General features: G+C 43.4%; 1 non-coding gene across 1 annotated transcript; it reads right to left on the minus strand.

Moving 5' to 3' along the window:
* Positions 1 to 11,847: 11,847 nt before the first annotated feature.
* Positions 11,848 to 11,954, minus strand: LOC145625745 (small nucleolar RNA R71). The gene has a single exon (XR_014110651.1). It is a non-coding gene; the product is annotated as a small nucleolar RNA R71 (small nucleolar RNA).
* Between the last annotated feature and the right edge of the window lie 4,927 nt (positions 11,955 to 16,881).

Raw genomic sequence — 16,881 nt, forward strand, 5'->3', positions numbered from 1 at the left:
TCTGCAAGGTGGAACGTGAAACTACAGCGCATCTTTTTAGAGATTGCCAAGTAACCAGAAGAGTTTGGTTATGTGGTCAATTAGGAATAAGGAACCAAGGTGATTTTCAACCTATTGAGGTTTGGATGAAAAACCTTTTTGAGTATTGTTTTGGGTGTTTTTGTCCCTCGGGAGAGTTACGTCACAAATATTGGTCCGGCTGAGCTGTACCTGCAAAAACAACGGAGACTCCGGATGGTGGAGCTCCGCCTCCAACGATCAAGTTAGTAATTTAAAAGAGAATAAAGAGTACGGAAATTTAGGTGGGGATCTACTTGGATTCCAAGCTCAGGTGTTTCTCTGATGAGAGAGAAAGTAGGTGTAATAAATGATTGTATTGTGTCCCCAAAATGGGGAAATATCTTCCTATTTATAGGGTCGTTGGTAGATGTGCCCCTATCTAGGTCACTTGACCTAGATTTTAGTGGGTTGCGCCGAATTACGGCGCTTCTGGGGATTTGGGCTCTTGAAGGCCGCCATTCCAGAAGCTATCTAAAGGGGACACGTGTCTGGTGGCTATTGGGCCATCATGAACTTGACACGTGGCCTCCTCTCATTTGTACACATGTTTAGGGTATTTTTACCCTAAACATTTGCCCCTCACAGGGGTCACGTGATGCCTGTGACACGTGTCCACCTATCAAAGGTGAACAGTAACAACGAATAGTAAAATTTGAATTTCAAACGGGGATGCCCCCGTTTTCACCTTCTATAAATAGAAGGTTTACCCCCCCCCCCTTTTCTCTCACTTCATTTTCATTTGACTTTTCTAGAGAGAGAAAAAAAGAGATTTTTAGAGAGAGTTTCTCTACTTCCGTCTGCATTAGAGTTTTCAGGATTTCCGTGTGCTAACTTTGCAACACCCGGTCACCGTCTGTAGCCGTTTTCAGATTTTTCAGAGTTAAACGCAAGGTAACCGCCTGTACCATTTTTAGTTTTTCTTTTCCAACTTGTATACATTCCTTTTTCCGTTTGTATACATAATCTTATAAATAAAATGAGTTCTCCATCCACACACTCGGCACTGCCTAGGACACTCAGCCGGTCTCCCGGAACGGCTGAGTCTATAACAGGGGGTGCCTTTTCTAGACTGTCGGAACTGTTGTGCTCATCTCCGAATTCCTCCCTCTTTGTGTCTGTGCAGGACACAATGGCCAGAGTCAAACAGACGGCCAGAAAAACTAAGAACCGGCGCAATATGGAAGTGCCTACCGACGAGGTTGTTCCGGATGGGGAACATGAGGATTTGGAGGAGAGCGGCAATTTTGATGAAGAGGCTCCCTCTTTTTCCGGGAGCTCTAGTGTACGGGAGGTAGACGGTGAAGAAGCTGCCTCCTCTAATGGATCCAGGGAAGGATCCGGCGGTAATGAGGCCGCTGAAAGATCGGGGGCCGAAACTTCTGGCTCCGATCAAGATAATTTCGCGGCTGACTATCAGCAGCCGGCGAAAGTTGCTGACAACCCCAACCCGAAGAAGATTAGGATGCTTCCGGGTGACATAGCCCTGCTGAAGAGTGGCTTCAGGGCTTTCAAAGAGAAGCACCCCTTTGGAAAGGGGTGGGATATTATCGTCCCGCCTGCTGATGCAGTGATGACGTGGGACGATAAGATTGAGAATGCAGACAACTATTTCGTCTGCTACGAGGCGGTTATAGAAGACGGCCTCCGGTTCCCCCTCCATACCGGGATTAGGAAGATCTTAAAGGGGTATGATCTGGGAGTTTGGCAGCTCACCCTCAACTCATGGGTGAACATTCTAAGCTACATAGCCGCCTGCGAGCTTCAGAATCTTGCTCCCAGCTTCTCTGCCTTTGCTCACATGCATTACTTGAGCAAGGCCCCAGGCGGTCACGGGGCTTGGTACACTCTTTCCACCTTGCCCCAGTACTTAATGAGTCTGGACAAGGTGTCCAAGTGGACATGGTGGAAAGACAAGTTTTATTTAATTTCTTCACCAACCCTAAGACACAACCTGACACTGCGCCGGTACAATCAGGAACCGGTTCTTCTGGGCAGGAAATGCCCCCTCCTGGCACTTTCTACTAGGGCTCGGGAGCAAATAATGGAGCCGAGTTTCTTTGAAACCACTACTGAGTCCATGGGGATGGGACTCACATCATTTTTCCAAAAAACTGGATCCCCCACCCAGACTACTTCAAAGATGAATGCTTTTTTGTCCGCCTGTGGGTTAAGCCCCATGTTTCCCAAGGGTAGATTCCCTTACATCCGACATGTCTGTAGTTTTTATTTTGTACTACAAACTTTTCATGATTTTTTCTAACTTTTATTTTCTTATTACAGCCGACGCCTTGAAAATGGTTGACCCAGCAAAAACTCCCGCTAAGTCAGCAGCGCTGCTGCGCAAAGAAGCTGCTCTCGCAAAGAGAGCAGCCGTTGAAGCCAAGGAGTCCAAGAAAGGCGGGGTAAGACCGCCTGACTTTAGCTTTTTCTTTACATTTCTTGCAAAGGTATTTCGCCGGTTAGGTACATTTAACTTCTTAATTTGCAGGACTCTGTTAAACGCGTTCCACGCTCCATCTCCAAGCTTTTCAAAAGGCAAGGGGAGGGTCTGGAAAAGGCCTCGGCTGCCAAGGCCGCCAGGAGGGACCCCCCCCAGTCAACTTCTACTTCCAAAACCAATCGTCCCACGACCGGTGGCAAATCGCCTTCTGCAATAAAAATTCTGAGCGAAAGCTCAGAACGCTCGCAAAAGAATGCGCCGGATGTCTCTACGACATCGAAGGGTGGCCAGCCACCTAATGTTGCAGACGGTGCGGCAACAACTGGGGAGGAGATTCCTGCGCCCCATCCGGAAACCCAAGGTAAGGGCAAGATTGAAATACCTTGGCCGCTTGACTTCATGAGAGTCAAGACTAAGGTACGTAGACCCCACCGGGGGCTCAGTCACCAGCCGGCAACGGATGAATGCCAACTATGCTGCTTCCTTCTCACCAAGTACTTCTACTTCTTTTGGTGCAGATCTTTCATTTGACGAGTCGGATCTTGTTGGGTTCGCCAAACGGATGGTGAGGATCCTCACCCGGTCAAAGAAAAATTCCATACCTGATCTGTAGGTGGTGGAATTTGACCGGATAATGGGCTAGCTGGCTGAGGTAAAATATTCTTCAACTCAATTCTAATATTTTCTCTTCATTTTTACTAAGTATTTCATAGGTAATGCTGAGGGTGGATGGGCTCCAAGGCCCCTTCAGGCGGAAGCAAGAAGAAGTAAATGACGCCAAACGGAGGGCCCTTGAAAACCTCAACTCTGCTGAATATGCTAATTATATGTGTGATTTAGAGATTAAAGCAGTAGAGTTGAAACAGGAGGAGCAGATCCGGAGCTTAACGGCTGCAAATGATGAAGCCACCAGCCGGGCTAATGACCTTGAGCAAAAACTAAAGGATGCGCAATCTGAACTCAAGGCATTAGAGGATGCTGACAAGGAGAACACAAAACTCCGGGTAGACGTCTCCCGACTAGGGGTGGAGATCACCAATCTGCGGAACAAGCAGTCAGATGAAATCGCCCAGGAGCAGAAGCGGCTGATGGAAGAGAATGAGCGGGACAATGCAGCCCGCCTGAAGATAGCATGGGGGCTCCTTTACCCGGATGTGAACTTTGAAGTCTACAAACTTAGGTATGATTACGCCACTATGGTGTATGATGCCCAAGTGCTAGGAGAGGCAGCTCCGCCTCGCTTCAAGGATTGGGCTGCAGAGCTGGGATATGAAGTCTCAAATAATGAGGAGCCGGCGGAGGAAGAACAAAATGAAGGCAGCCAGCCTGAAGTGGCTGACGACCAATCAGCAGCCCTCCCAGCCGGTCAGAACCAGCCAGAGCAGCAACTTCCCCCTCAGCCTTGAATCAGCCTCCCCAAATTCAGCGGCAGTATGCCAACTTCTTTCTTTTCCGGCTTGTATGCCGAGTAATGTTGTATCTTTACCCACTGTATAGTTGGGTAAACAATTTGTTTCTTTTGCTTCTTCACCGGATGTGATTCCGGTTAAAAATTATTCTGGCCTTTGTGCCATTTTCAATAGTAATGAAGTAATCCGACTCAGTCGGTTGTTTATATATGTTTTTGTGTTAGATTTTTTTTTTTGCCTATATACTACAATTCTTAATCATTTTGCCTAACTTAAAAAAGCATGCGGCAATTTGCAATCCGACTACTCTTGCCCCTGGACGGCTGTGTGGTTGGTTTCATTTCAAATAGATTGATTGGCTTGAAAACACTTGATACTTGGAGAAGAATGAGGTGTTTTTTGGCCAATCCATCACAATGGTGATTGCCCCAAACCAAGTGCACAGCCGTCCATTAGAACGGGTGCTTCTAGCTTCTTACCTAGGCGATAATTTTCCGTCTGGGATTATTTCATAGCCATTACACAAACTCTTTTGCCCCAATTGGGAGAGAGAGTGCAACTTTGGAATAAATAATCTAAGTGAAAACTTCATCCGGTAACCGACTGATGCCTCAGGGCATCCGGTATTCGGAAACTTAATCGTCCTCGTAGATTATTCTGGTCAGACGGCTATGAGTAGACCAATTTGGTCGTTCAATCTTTGTCGTCTGCATAGGTACGTAGAACTGACAAAGAGTCTGCTCTCTACGACGATTGCACCTGGAGGGGTGTCGCCAAACGCCATTGTCCATGTTGGGACAGGCAGTTTTATAAAATAAGCAACCATCCGGCCATTAGCCTTTGGTCTTTTTGAGACCGGTTGTATAGCCACTAAGCGTTTTTGTGCTTAGTTTTTTCAATCTGGCCATTGGCCACGCGTTATTGTAACATTGAATTTACACTAAATGTCGAATTTAGTTGGTTAAGCAATTAGTCCGTCTGGGTATTACCCAGGCGGACATGTAATTATAGCATTAAATTACACTAAGTACCAAACTTAGTTGGTTAAACAAGTAGTCCATCTGAGTACTACCCAGGCGGACAAGCAAGTATAACATTAAATTACACTAAGTATCAAACTTAGTTGATTAAACAAGTAGTCCGTCTGGGTATTACCCAGGCGGACAAGTAATTATAACATTGAATTTACACTAAGTATCAAACTTAGATAGTTAAACAAAAGTTCCGTCTGAGTTTAACCCAGGCGGATAAGTAATTATAAAGATACAAACCAATTTTGCAAACAAAGCCTGATTTCTCATTGATAGACTCACTGTTTACAAAAAATTTACATTTCTCAGAAGTAGTACTTTTTTAAGTTATCTACATTCCAAGTTCGAGGTAGGCGTCTGCCGTCTGGAGTTTCCAGACGGTAGGTGCCATCCCTGACTTCTTCATAGATCCGGTAAGGGCCTTCCCAATTAGGGGTTAGCTTTCCAGCCTCATTGACCCTACCGGTTGAATCCATTTTTCGTAACACAAAGTCGCCAACTTTCAAAGGGCGCTTGTGTATTTTCTTGTTGTAGGCTTTCGTCATTCTTAGACGGTATATCTCATGCGCAGGGCAGCATTGCCCCTGCGTTCCGGGAGGGAGTCCAATGCCAGCCGCATGGCCTCTTAATTTGCCTCTTAATCATAAATCATGACTTTGAGAGTCGGCTCTTAATGTTCAATGGGCAAGACGGCTTCAGCACCGTATACCATAAAAATGGGGTTTCACCGGTTTCCCCTTTGGCAGTTTTCCAGATGGCCCATAGGACATGAATAAGCTCTTCAGCCCATAAGCCACCGGCTCTTTCAATTTTCTTTTTTATGACATCTGAGATAAGCTTGTTGAAGGCTTCCACTTGGCCGTTTACTTGGGGTCGACCGACTGATGCAAAACAATGTGAGATACCCTGATCTCCCAACCAAGTCTTAAGGTAAGGCGTTTCAAACTGAGGGCCATTATCAAACACCATGGACATAGGTACCCCAAACCGGGTGATGATGTTCTTCCTAATGAATGAGATGACATCCTTTGTCTTGATGTTCTTGACCGGCTCAGCCTCTACCCATTTGGTAAAGTAATCCACAACCACTAAAATATAACGCTTTTCGCCTGGAGCAGGCGTATAAGGACCCAAGATATCCATGCCCCACTTAGCAAACGGGCTGGGCTGTGGATTGCCATCAGATCAGTAGCCGGGCGGTGGATAAGCTTGCCAAACCTTTGGCATTTGTCACACCTCTTCACCAACTCTTTAGAGTTTGCTTCAAGAGTAGGCCAAAAGTAATGCCGCCTGGCTCTGACGGCTAGGGACCTGCTGACTATATGAGAGGCACAGTATCCAGCATGCAATTCTTCAAGAACTTCTTTGATTGCATGAAGATACTTGATCATAGCCGGATGAGTTGCCTCATATTTTCCCTCATATTGGCTTACGACCAACTGTAAATCAGAGTAGGCGTCAATTTTTGTTTCCCCTGTTGCCTTACACATGCAGATTCCTACTAGTAGGGCTTCATATTCTGCCTCGTTATTTGAGGCTTGAAACTTAAACCGCAGTGCATATTCAAATCTGTCCCCCTCAGGGGACTCATATATAACTCCTGCACCGCAGCCGTTCTTCGTCGAGCTCCCGTCTACATACACTTTCCAAACCTGATCAATGTTATCCGGTGGTACCAGTCGTGTCATTTCAACAATGAAGTCGGCAAACGCCTGACTTTTCACTGCCTTTCTGGGTTCAAAAGTGATTTCAAGACTTTGCATTTCAATAGCCCATTTCAACATTCTGCCGGATGACTCCAAGGTAGACATTGGCCACTTGAGGGGCTAATCGGTGTAAATTACAACCGGATGAGCTAGAAAGTACGGCTTCAATTTCTTGAATGCCATATATAGAGCAAGGCCAAAATTTTCAAACATGGGGTACCGGAGTTCAGCATTTTTTAGCACATGGCTAATGAAATAGACCGGGAGCTGGATGACGTCTCTCTCAGCAAGGAGAACAACACTGAGAGCATGATCTGAGACGGCTAGGTACATGTATAACGTCTCTTTGGGCAGAGGGCTAACAAGCCTTGGCAAAGAGTGCAAGTGTTCTTTCAGTTTTTGAAAGGTCGCCTCAGCATCATCCCCCCACTCAAATCTGGTCTTCTTCCTGATTGCTTGGAAGAAGTAAAGGCATTTGTCACCTGACCGGCTGAGGAACCTCCCCAGTGCCGCCAGGCAACCGGTTAGTCTTTGTGCTTCCTTGACAGTGAGGGGTGACTTCATGTCAATTACCGCCTGTATCTTCTCGGGGTTAGCCTCTATCCCCCTTTGATCAATCAGGAATCCAAGAAACTTCCCAGACTCAACACCAAAGACGCATTTATTAGGATTTAGCATAACCTTATGCCGCCTTAGTGTGGTGAAGTTTTCTCGGAGATCAGCAAGGTGATCCGCCTGCTGCTTGGATTTGACTATCATATCATCAATGTACGCCTCCACATTCCTCCCAATTTGATTAATGAAGACCATATTAATCATCTGTTGGAATGTAGCCGGCGCATTTTTCAAGCCAAACGACATCACAATATAGCAAAATAACCCCTGATCAGTGACGAAGGCCGTCTTCTCTTGATCTTTTTTCCACAGGGGTATTTGATGGAAGCCGGAGTAGGCATCCATGAAACTCATCAGGGCATGGCCGGCTGTTGAATCGACCAAACTGTCGATCTTTGGAAGTGGATAACTGTCCTTGGGACATGCCTTATTGAGGTCTGTGTAATCAACACACATACGCCAGGTACCATTCGGCTTCTTTACAAGCAGAACATTCGCCACCCAGTCGGGGAAATTACATGGCCGAATGAACCCGGCTTCCAGCAGCTTTTTTACTTCGGCAGCTGCCGCCTGACTTCTTTCCTCATCGTGATTTCTTTTCTTTTGCCGGATGGGCTTCTTTTTTGGATCCAAGGCAAGTTTGTGGACAGCAAGATCCGGGCTGACGCCTGGCATCTCTTCCACTTCAAAGGCAAAAATGTCTTTAAATTCCTTCAGCAATAGGTGCAAGTCTGCACCCAGCTTAGCATTATCATCCGTCCAAACCTTAACAATACGCTCTTGACGGCTGTCGTCTAGAGGTATATCAATATGGTCTCCAGCCGGCTGGGGACGGAGCTCATCTGACCGTTCCTCGGTCAGTGATTGCTATTTTTTCTCTTTCTTCACCTCCACCAGCAGAGGGGACTTTCTTTTCTTCCCGGCTGCTGGTGGGGCTGGGGCGGCATCCTTGACATTGTCAAGGTCTATTGGTTCCGGGCCTTGGCCGCTTGGGGCCACAATATTCTTGACGGCTGAAAGGTAGCACTCCCGGGCCGCGCGTCTTTTGATCCCCATTCAAGGAACCAACAGAGCCATCATCCCTCTCATACTTAATGAGCATGAGGGAAGGGATGATTACAGCCTTGGCTACGTTGAGGGTTGGCCAACCTAGGATAATGTTATAGGCGGTCAGTTCCTCAACGACCAAGAACTTGACGACCAGGTGTCGTCCTTTTCCTTTTTCACCCAGCCGGATTGGTAAGTCAATCCTAATGACTGGGTAAACCATTCCACCCCCAAAGCCAACCAAGGGGTGTGTAACTGGATGCATGCTGCTAAGGTTGTATTTCAGCTTTTGCAAGCACCGGAGACTGATGATGTCCGACGAGCTGCCGGTGTCAATAAGGATTCGTCCAACCAGCTGGTTGTCAACCTTATATTTAATGACGACCGGGTCGTCATGCAGACGACGGACAGTGCCCCTATCCTTCTCAGTGATCAGAACGTCTGGGAAGGAGGAACATCCTGCCGCCTAATCATCATTATCATCATTGTCCATCTTTCGAAGATGGCTCTTGGAGCCCCGGATGGTAGGGCCACCGCATGAGAACCCACCTGCTATGGTGTAGACCGGCTCCTTATCAGTGTCCGAACTACTAGCAGGCTGGGGTGTCTTAGATGACTGCCCCGGGTTCTTTTTGTTAGTCCCTTTAGACTTAGAAATGTAGGACTTTAACATCCCCTTGTCAACTAGACGGTCCAACGCCCGTTGAAGGCTGAAGTAGTCGTTGGTGTCATGGCCAACTTCCTCATGGTACTGGCAGAATTTATTTTTGTTCCTTGATTGAATGGAACTTTTCATTGGATTCGGCTTCTCTAGAGACAGCCGGTCCTTATTCTCCATGAGGATGGAGTTGCGGTCCTTGTTAAACTCGTACCTAGGAAGGTACGGTTTAAATTCTTTCTTTTTCTTCTGGGACGGCTGGTCAGAATCACTAACCGCCCAGACTTCTTTTCTCTTTTTGCTCTCTTCTTTTTTCTTGGCCGGCTGAGCAAGCCGGCTGTAGACACCCAAATGTGTCTTCCCAAAACCAAACCCAGTGATGAATACCTTTCATGTCATTTGATTATCGAACAAAGCGAAAGTGTGAAAAGTCTATTGATGAGGATGCTTTTATAAAAATATCTCTTATTTCTGTTTTTGAAATTATTTCTTTTCTTATCCTATTTTTGAAAAACATACATTCCAGTTTAGTTTGGTCCATGATATGTGATGTGTCCATTTTATATAGTATTTTACCCCCGTCCCTTGGTCATAATTAGTAGTGTTTTTGGCTCTTTAGAGCCACTTTTATTACTAATTTGTGTGTTCTAGTGTTTTCGTAGTTTTAGTTGTATTTTACAGGAAATTGCACTCTTGGAGCATTTTCCCGGGCCTTATTGGATCGACTACGGAAGCTAGAAGAACACGACCACTTTTGGAGCCCAAGACCGGTGAGAGCCGGTGATTAAGGGCTCGGTAATCGGGATACCGAGGTTTGGACCGAGTATTCAAGACCCGAAGAGGAGATCCGGATTGGGCTGAGGAGTCGAGCCCAATCGGAAGTCTAAAGCCTCGAGGAGCCACAAGGGCCTGATCGGGCAAGCTTAGCTCGATCGGGCAAGATGCGTGCTGGTGCGTGGCCCAAGGCGCGCCCGATCGTGCGAGGCTTAGCACGATCGGGCGGTGCTGTGAGAAGACCTGTGCGAGAAAAAAGGCGGGCCCGATCGGGTGCGTGTTTCTGGAAAGGCTCTTTTGTCGAGCAATTAGTTTCTAATTAGGAGTAGTTTTTAGTTTTGTTTAAGTACGTTTTTAGGACGCTTAATTTGACGGATCATCCTTCTCTCATAGACTCTCTCTCTCTACTTAGTTTTCTCTCTCTTAATCTCTCTCTAAACCTTTGTTCTTAATTTCTTTCATTAATCCTAGATTTATTTTGGTAACGATTTCTTCTCCTTTAATCTTAGTTATTTATTTTATTCCTCTCATTATGATTTATTTTATTACATTGATTAGTTTAGTTTTTAATATGTGTGAGTAGTTTAATTTCTAGGGTTTATGGGGATCTAATAAATAATATGAAGGGGTAAATTATTGTTGTTGATTATCAATGCTAGATTAATTTCCTATTGATTGATTTAATGCTCTGTGACTAGATTAGGCCTATCTTTTATGCATTAGTTTGACAATATTGATTCAAGAATCGAGAGATGAGAATTAATGTTTAGGTCTAGTTTCAATAGACAAGTTAATTTATAAATGGTTAAGTCAAGATTCGAGAGATGAGATTTAATACCGATAAATTAATTGTGTGATTGTAATAAGTAGCGAGAGCCCTTTACAATCTGGCTAATTGATGCATTGATGATTGACTATTATTGATTATTGGTATTGCATGATAATTTCTTATTGGATTGTTTTAATGTTTTACAATTGCGGCTTGTAAAAGTATTGCAATATTAAATTGATGAATCGAGCAGATGTTAATTTGATATTAAAGGCTATTTTCAATAAGAACTTAGATCTAGTAAATTGCGAGAGCCTGTTAGATCTATGTTGATTAATAAATTGCGAGAGCCTGTTAATCATGTTATCTATGCATTGTTAATTATTAATTACTTCGTTCTATCCCGGAATATTATTTATTGGTGAACCTATGCCCTAGATCCTTTCATAAATTGTTTTCTTCCTATTCTCAACCTTAGTAGTTTACTTAATTATAAATATTGGTTACTTAAATAATTTAGATTATAATAATTAATTAGAATTAAAAAGACCTGTTTCCCTGTGGAGATCGACCCTACTTCCCTATCTACTGTAGTTAGTGATTTAGGTAATTATTTTTGATTAGGGGATACGACTCTACCCTGTCAAAATTTGGCGCCGTTGCCGGGGAAACGGTTTTATTTTTATTTTTGATTGTTTTTGTAGTCTAGATTATTTCTCTTTTGTCTCAGAGAGCGTTAGTTCTCTGAGACAAATCTCATATTTGCTTATAGTTTTTGTTTATGCCTAGGTGTTCCAGATCAGGTTACATCCCATTCGATCCTGAGATCGAACGTTCCTTCCATAGAAAAACTTCTATAAGCAAATCCTGGCGGATTCTGGTGATAATAACAATAATCACCGCGATCCTCCAACTGATTCTAGTAATTCAGAGACATCATCAGACACAGAATCAGAGATGGCGGCTCCAAAGAAGCTTAGTGATTATTCACAACCAAAGCTTACGGATTTTCCACATCTCACCCCTACTCCGGCTCTTGATGGGGTTCAATTTGAGATCAAGGCCCAATTTATAACGATGATAGAGAGGAAGCAATTCAGTGGAGCAAAGGGTGAAGACCCGAATCTTCACATTGCCGACTATTGTCAATATTGCAACACCATCAGGCAAGCCGGGGTCACTCAAGACCAAATCAGGGAGATTCTCTTTCCCTTCTCTTTAACTGGAAAAGCTAAATTATGGTTCAATGGCTTAAATAGAACTACACTTGGTATAACTGACTGGGAAACTCTTGTTTTGAATTTCTATAATAAGTATTATCCTGCAGAGAGAACAGCAGTACTACGGAGTGCGATTCAGAACTTTGCCCAAGAAGCCGATGAGTCTTTATATGAGGCTTGGGAGAGGTTCAAGGATTTACAAAGAGAATGCCCTCACCATAATTTAGCACAATGGCAGTTAATCCAAGCCTTTTATAACGGCATTGGAAATTCTTCTAGAATAATTTTAGACTCTACAGCTAGTGGGAGATTTATGAATCTTAATGTTGATGATGCAGGTCAGGTTATTGAAAGCCCAAACCAGCCTGCAACACAACAACCCACTGCACCTGACCACAGCAGCCCCTCACCAACACAACACACCAGCACCTCACTCCCCTACTCCCCTGCTGCCACCCAATCAACGCACCAGCCCACAACCACCAACAACATCCACACAACACCACTCACTACCAGTTAACCCCCTATTCTCACACCAGCAGCAACAACAAAACTGCAACAACAGCAGCCCTGCACCTGCTGCCACCCTCACATCACCACCTCGCAACACTAAACTCCCCTGCTCCCTCGACCTTTCACACATACCTCCACCATTGCTGCCCAACCACCGCACATCACCACCAGCACCCACAAACCGCATCTAGCATCCCTGACCCACCTTCAACTACCACCGCAATCAACCTCCCTCAACCAATTACAGCAGCCGCACACCTAGCAGCCACCAAACAACACCAACACCTAGCAGCCCACCAAACCTCCAGCCACGCATTCCTTTCCCCTGCTCCAATCCGCACCACCACAACCCAAACCTAACCAAAATCACCACAGCAGCCCCTCACCAACACCACCGTCACCAACCAGCACCAATTAAGCTACCAATCGACCCCTCAATTAAGCAAAAATTAGAGCAATTAGCGAATTAATCAAGTTCGAGCAAACCGTTGAGGGTTCGGCCGAACTTCGAGTCAAAGACTTTGGGGGTTTTGTTATTCGAAGAGGAGTGGTCGAACATACCCATGGTTCGACCGAACCAACCCCGTAGTTCGGCCGCACCAACCCGTGGTTCGACCGAACCACTTCACGAGCTTCTCATGCGAGTTTTAATGAAAATTGAACGGCCTTGATTGATTGCTGGTTGATGAAGATGTCGGTGATGATTTTGAGCCATTGATGATGGTTGTTCGGTGGTGTTGATATTGAAGCAGCCATGAGGATCGAAGAGAAGGGGAGTAGCTGAAGTTTTTTTTTTGGTTTTGGGGTTTTATTTTGTTTTTCCTTTATTTTTATTTTGTTTTCTTTTCTCTTTTATTATTTTCTTTCTTTTATTTTTATTTTTATTTTGGTTTTTTTTTTTTACTTTTCCTTTTTAATTTACTTTATTTTCTTTTCTTTTTCTATTTTCCCTAGTTTTATTAAGTTAGTATAAATACCCATTTTTGGGGTAATTAGAAAGACATTCAATAACTATCATTTTTACTACTCTCTAATTAGTTTTAGGTTAGGTTAGGATTAGTTTTCATTGGTAGAGAGAGAAAGTGAGGTTTTCTTCATTAATGAACTTGGATTTTGAAGAAGGAGCTTGTTCAATCCTTTGTAGACCTTCATCTTCTATTAATGAGCAATCTCTTACTCTCTCTCCTATATTTTTATTTGTTTTATTTTGATTATTATTTTAGTTGTTGGTATTGCTTGTTAATCATGTTTATTCTTAGGATTAATTAGAAGCTTATATAATTTTCTAAAAGATCTTATTTATCTTTTTTGAAAAGATAAGATAAAAGAATTTGAGTTAAATAAAAACTTTCCTTATTCTTAAATCCTAATTCTATTCGAATTTAAAGATGTTCAAAGACAGTCAGATATTATTTTTTTGCCTTATAATCTTTATCCAAATCTTATATGGTTGGATAGATCTTGAAATTATCTTTCCAATGATATATTATAATATTAAATCCGATCTATAACGAAAAAGATATGAATGAGATATGAAACTCTATCCAAAACTGACACCGCCCTACTATTTCGGCCATATCTTTTTATCTACAAAAGATTTTAATCAGATTTCAATTGGGTTGGAAAGTAGACTTCAATAGATTTCCAACAACATATCATATGCTTTATTTGGACTTCTGGATCAAAAGATATGATAAAAACAAAATCCGCAAAAACTACTGTATCCATCGAGTTTTATTTCGATTCGAATTCGGATTCTTTTCTTTATTTTTCAACTCTCTTTTTTCCTATAAATAGAGGTCATATCTCCCCTTTTTTCAATCACCAATTCTCATCAAGAATCTCTTGATTCCTCTCTCTCTCTCTCTCTCTCTCTCTCTCTCTCTCTCTTCTAAACTAGCCTTTTGCATACAAAATTCCGCATTCACAAGATCTAGACACACCTAGCATAATTCGAAGTTGTTTTCGCCCTAGACGTGAAAGGTTTGATATTTCTGAGGGTTTGGTCCCAAATCTAGTCTAAACTTTCTTAATTATTTATTTCAATTATTTAATTTAATTGTTTAATTATTATTTTCCTTGAAGTTACTAACGTGTGTATTTTGTTATTAGAAAGAGGTACGAGGCATCCAAGTAAGTGCTTTAATTGATTTTATTGATATTATAATATAGAAATCATGTCTAGATTGTTATCTTGATTCCTAGTATCATGTTAGGATGCTTTTCTTAATTTGATGTTTAGAATGACAACAATGACTCCTAGTATTATGTTTAGGGAAAAGGTTATAATATCAAATATGACAATTATGATTCCTGCGATGCTTCCTACTTTCTTTCCTAATATCATGTTAGTATCATGTTAGGGTTAAAGCTTTGATTTTTATTGCTTAGTGACATGCTAGGGCTTGTTATTAATCTTGTTAGTATCATGCCTAGGATCTTGCTATTATTATGCTTTAACATGATTATGATTATTTTAATTATTATTATTATGATTATTATAATTATCATGATTATTATTATGTTGCTTGATATATTTATTGTTATTGCTTGATCATGCCTTTATGCATGTTTAAAGGGAATTAATACTTGTAATCACGCTTAATAAGATAATTAATAATCTTGTTTAGGGTTAATTTGATTATAATTCAAGTGATCGCCAATAATAGTTTTATTTGTCCATTAATATTCAACCAACATAGATAAACAGGTTTAGGGTTAATCTTATTGATTGCATGTTAGTCAGAAAGCGCACATGAATACGATCAGAATAAAGTAGAGACCTTTTATTAGGGCAGGTTCAATCTCTTTTAGGTTGGATTTGTACCTTCATCCCCGAACTACCAGTCATGGTTCCAGACCTATTGGATTTAACGATCTCCTGGATCGTTAAGGGGTGTAACCTTCACCTCGTGAACGGTTTACAAGTTCCTAAAACTTGTTGGCGACTCTTTTGCTCTAGCTTCTTTCCCTTTGGACGCCACCGTACTTTAGTGTATGATCACAGTGGGGTTCAAGCTTGGGGTAATGCTTGAAATATTCCCTACACCGGCTGTCTTTTTGCATGTCAGACTTCTTGGAGTCTGACTGGCTACCAGGCGAGCAGAGGTCGGTTGCTTGAATATAGCTTTCCGCCTCCCTCAAGGCCGCCTGTAAAGTAAAAGCCCCTTTTATGATTAGGTCGAACTTAAAGGTCGACCCGTCTCTCAGACCCTTGAAAAAGTCTGTAAACGCTACATCATCAAACAGTCCTTGAATCTGAATTCTTATCAGATTGAACCGCCTGACATAGGAGCGCAATCCTTCTCTCTCACTCTGCTTAATGGTGCTCAAGTCAAGACTTGTTTTCTTTGTAGGAATGTTCATTGAGAAGTTGGAAGCAAACAGGAAGGCAACCTGTAAATACATGAGGTTGGTGTAAGTCATGAGGTGATCTTCCGGGTTGGAGGTTCCGTCATAGGTACCTACGAACACATTTTTAACCTTGGCCGGTTGTGCTGCCTTGGTTATTTCCCGGGTGAACGCAGAAGGTTGTTCACCCAGGCAGAGCAGACGAAGCTGCCAGTCCAGTGGCTGGACGTTGTTGTATGCCGCCTAACCTTCGAAGAGGACCGACTACATAAAATGGGGAGAATACCGACCGTAGACCAGAGGTGGTACATACGGTGCATTCCCAATCATCTAAGGGCCAGAATGGACAGTATTACCGCCTATATGGCTCTCATGCAAGGAAGGTACATTCCTTGCAGATGTGTTCTTGAAGTTGTCTGGAAAGCTTGATGTAGAAGCTGACTCAGACAGCTGCTGATTTCTCTTACGGGTGATGATCTCCCGGGCGTCAAGAGTTGATTTTTTTCTTTCCCACCTGCTATTGAGTCCGGCGGGGATTGTTGGTATTCCTCTGAGGCAGTAGAATCTTGGACTAATCAATGGTCCTGGCTGCCTTCTCCTTGGGATGAGGCGTTGGCTGCCGATCTCTGACTGACTTCCCCTTCTCCAGAGGAGTCTTTCTTGCCGACTGACCCCTGCTTGGGCCAGCCCGACTCTTCGTGATCAGATCTTTAATTTCACCCTTGAAACTTGTCATGAATTTCATGAGTTCGTCTCGAGTGACGGGAGCTGATCCACTGGCCATATGGGTTTCCTTTTCCGGCTGCCCAGGGAGTTGGTTTGTACCCGCCTGGCTGGCACCCCGCTCCAAAGTGTCTCTAGGCCGGACGCGCTTGGTTATCAGAGAGCCATCACTGGCTATATAGGTTTTGACCAGACGCTCAGGAGGCGGTACAGACTCTTGGACCATCCTTGAGGTACTCTCCCCACAGACGGCGCCAAATGTTTTGGGTGTTTTTGTCCCTCGGGAGAGTTATGTCACAAAGATTGGTCCAGCTGAGCTGTACCTGCAAAAACAACGGAGACTCCAGATGGTGGAGCTCCGCCTCCAATGATCAAGTTAGTAACTTGAAAGAGAATAAAGAGTACGAAAATTTAGGTGGGGATATGCTTGGATTCCAAGCTCAGGTGTTTCTCTGATGAGAGAGAAAGTAGGTGTAATAAATGATTTTATTATGTCCCCAAAATGGGAAAATATCTCCCTATTTATAGGGTCGTTGGTAGATGTGCCCCTATCTAGGTCACTTGA

Source organism: Chenopodium album, chromosome 3 (assembly GCF_948465745.1).
Source record: "Chenopodium album chromosome 3, dcCheAlbu1.1, whole genome shotgun sequence".
NCBI lineage: Eukaryota > Viridiplantae > Streptophyta > Magnoliopsida > Caryophyllales > Amaranthaceae > Chenopodium > Chenopodium album.